Source organism: Heloderma suspectum, chromosome 1 (assembly GCF_057233095.1).
Source record: "Heloderma suspectum isolate Gila_16-S chromosome 1, 16-S_ref, whole genome shotgun sequence".
In the NCBI taxonomy this organism is placed as follows: domain Eukaryota; kingdom Metazoa; phylum Chordata; class Lepidosauria; order Squamata; family Helodermatidae; genus Heloderma; species Heloderma suspectum.
This window is the reverse complement of record NC_139458.1, coordinates 409848110-409851779: the sequence shown is the minus strand read 5'-3', so window position 1 is coordinate 409851779 and position 3670 is coordinate 409848110. Positions and strand designations below refer to the sequence as shown.

The following is a 3670-nucleotide window of genomic DNA, read 5'->3' as shown; positions in this document are numbered from 1 at the left end:
TTCCTGTAGAACTCCCTGCCTTTGGAGGTCACACAGGCACCAATGTTGTGTTGTTTCCAGCGCCTCCTGAAGAAATTGTTATTTCGGGAAGCCTTCCTTGAGTGACCAGCCACGATTTATTAAATTTGGTCTCATCAGAACTGGTTTCTTTTTTAAATGTTTTAGGGCACAATCCTATCCAGATAGGCAGCTGCCTCCGAACTCGGAGGCGACCACCTATCCAAAGCAGGGCAGGAGAAGTGCGGAGTGGATCGTTCCCTCCATGCTCCTCCTGCCCTGCATTTTCGGCTAGACAGCCAATTGTGGCTGTCTAGCTGCGGGAGGGCTAAGTGGGGGAGTAGCTGCTGTATGACACATTGGATGTGTTGTACAGGCATTTCTGCCCTCCCCGCCCTGGAACACCTCCCGGAATGCCCCTTTTCGGCTGCTCCGTGCTCCTCTTGTGAGCGTGGAGGACGGGGCTGTTCCGCACTGCCTCCAAGGTGCTCCGAGGTCAGTTCCTAGACAACAGGATATCCTATGGCTACCTAGCCGCTGTCTAGCAGCCATAGGATTGCTCCCTTAATTGTTTTAGCATGGTGTTTTCTTCTTTTATCTTTGCTGTTCACTGCTCTGAAATCTTTTGATGTGGAGTGGTATATACACATTGTAAATAAAGCAAACAAATAAATAAATAATTATTATTATTATTGCATTTATACCCCGCCTTTTTTCCTCTTGCAAGGAACCCAAGGCGGCTTATATTATCCTCCTCCTCTCCATTTCATCCTCACAACAACAACCCTGTGAGGTGGGTTGGGCTGAGAGTCTGTGACTGGCCCAAAGGCACCCAGTGAGCTTCCATGGCCGAGTGGGGACTAGAACCCGGATCTCCCAGCTCCCAGTCCAACACTCTTGCCACTATACCACACTGGCTCTCAAATTATATTTGAGATTATATAATCTCAAATTATATGTGTGGAGGTTTTTTTAAAATTGTATTTTAATCCTTTGCCTCTACACTGCAGTCCCAATTAAAATCACCCCCCAAACCTGCTATTCAGCCTGGAAGGGAAATTGCCAGTGGCATCAGTCCTAAAATTCAAGGAGGTTCCTTGCTGATTGCTTGCTTTAACAACCAACTACTTGGAAGGGTAACCCACTATTCCAAACAAAGGACTCTGACTCTCAAGGATGCTTAGGGTAGAAACCAAAGTTAGTCCTATGTAGAATAGACCCACTGAAATGAATGGGACTTAAAAGTTAGTTGTGACTAACTTAAGTCTCATTAATTTCAATGAGTCTATTCTACATAGAACTAACCTTGAATTCCACCCTTAGATTAGTTGGGTTTGTGTTTGACCTTGCTGAAGTAGCAGGTAGGTGAGGATGCTTCAAGACTGGATCATTCTTCCCATTGGGGTATTTGATTGGCCAGTTCAAAGATACCCTCCGGTAGCCTAGCCGACTGGGTGGTGATGTAGCAATTAGGTATGCATTTGGATGTGTTCCCCAGTCACAGGGAAACACTCCCTTCCCAACAACCCTGTAGCATTCCAGAGCCTTTGGGTTCCCGACAGCTATTCAGGCCATGCTTTCTGGAACAAACTGGATTCCTGACCAGTCTCAGAGTAATGTCCAAGAGATCCATAGAACATACTACACATAAAGACACAGCAGTGCATCTGAAGCCCCTCTGTAACAGAGGGTGAGGGGAAAATAAATGGGGTATCCCAGAAGATGGTATGACAACTTGGCTGGAATCCTGGGGCACTCCACCAGCGAAAATGGTCTTTAAAATACCACCTGATTCTGTGGTTTTTACTCCAATAGCCTTTAAGGCTACAGAAAGCGATGAATTTCAAAACATCTCAAAGAGCTAGGTACTGTGCAAAACTTAGAGACTAAGTCAGCTCTGGCTGCTTACAGGTTTACAGAATGCTAAGACAAGTAAAAATTGAAATAAGGAAATAAGACGCAGGAGGAAGAGATTTCCCTATTAAAAAAAAAATTGAGGGAGCACCTGGATTTGAACCAGGGACCTCTTGATCTGCAGTCAAATGCTCTACCACTGAGCTATACCCCCAACTGCACATGTTTTTGTAATTCTGCTCATGAACACTGTGAAACTCATCTTCCAATAGGTTTGTGAACTACTATGTTGATTGTGTTTCATGCCATCTACAGAAACCATACATATATTTAATCAAATAATACGTTTAGAATACTACAGCATTTAGATGTTAACTGGTTGGATGCTATTTTTATTGTGTTTTTTATTTATTTCTTTTTAATCTGTATTTTACTGTTGCCGCCATGACTGCCATTTGTGGTAGAAAGATGGGATAGAAACTTCATACATAAAATAAGATAGACTTGTTCCTAAACGCTCTTAACTGTCTTCTGCCAGGTGTGGGTGGGGAGAAACCAGAATAAGCAAATGACAGCTTTTGTACTTGTATGTCTCCCAGGGCTGGTTCCAGGTTGGACCTCCCTCTTTGGCAAAATAGCATCTAGTGCAGCTTCTCCAACCTGGTACCCTCTAGAAGTATTGGGACTACAATTCCCATAATTCCCAACCAGCATGGCCAGATTGGGGAAGGCTGATCTAGTGGATTTGAGGACCCATGGTGGCCTTACTATCAGCAACTAGAGGCATTAGCTGTAGTACCAGTTTACATTTCCCATGATGGCCCTACAACATATGCCCTATTCAAGCATTCAATTCGGGTAAGAATTAAACATCTGGGGAGAAGGAGTAGTACCAGTTTACATTTCCCATGGTGGCCCTACAACATATGCCCTATTCAAGCATTCAGTTCGGGTAGGAATTAAACGTCTGGGGAGAAGGAGTAGTACCAGTTTACATTTCCCATGATGGCCCTACAACATATGCCCTATTCAAGCATTCAATTTGGGTAGGAATTAAACGTCTGGGGAGAAGGAGTAGTACCAGTTTACATTTCCCATGATGGCCCTACAACATATGCCCTATTCAAGCATTCAGTTCGGGTAGGAATTAAACGTCTGGGGAGAAGGAGTGTTCCACCCTGCTCCTCAAGCGTTTCCATTGCCCTCTACTTGTGGTTTGAACAGAAGATCCTCCATGGATCCATGCAAGCTGGAACGCTGAACAATCCACATTCTGGCTCTCAGGGAGAGCCTACACAGATACAGGAGACTCTTTGTAAGACCCAAGGCCTGAACCAAGCTATTAGTACTTGTAGAGTGGCTTCGATCCATAATGCTCTCAGCCTTTGGTTAGAGGGCTGCTGTTTTCCCTTAACTGGCCTCCTGATGTAGCCAGATGAGTAAAAAGGGTGAGAAGCAGCTCCAAGAACATTCCTCACTAATGAGGAGAAGGTCTTATCACTGATGAGCCTGAGAAGTGGAGTTTGTTTACCTTAAAGCTGCAGGTGGCTATGCTTGAGAACCAAGTACTGCTGGTTGATGCTGAGAATGATCGCTGGGGCACGTGCTGCTGAAACATTGCTAACCTGTAGAGTATATGATCCATTGTGCCCAATGGCTCGGGGTTCAGAGAAGCTGTCTGATCCAACCATTGGATGGTTGGATCAGACAGCTGTGTGCTGTCTGTTACTCAATAAAGTAACAGATAAATAAATTGTGTGCTGTAAGTTACTCAATAAAGTCTCCTTGTAAGCAAACCTTTGAGTCTGATTTATCACTA

General features: G+C 44.5%; 1 non-coding gene across 1 annotated transcript; it reads right to left on the bottom strand.

Moving 5' to 3' along the window:
• Positions 1-1993: 1993 nt before the first annotated feature.
• TRNAC-GCA (transfer RNA cysteine (anticodon GCA)) lies at positions 1994-2065 on the bottom strand. The gene has a single exon. It is a non-coding gene; the product is annotated as a tRNA-Cys (tRNA).
• Between the last annotated feature and the right edge of the window lie 1605 nt (positions 2066-3670).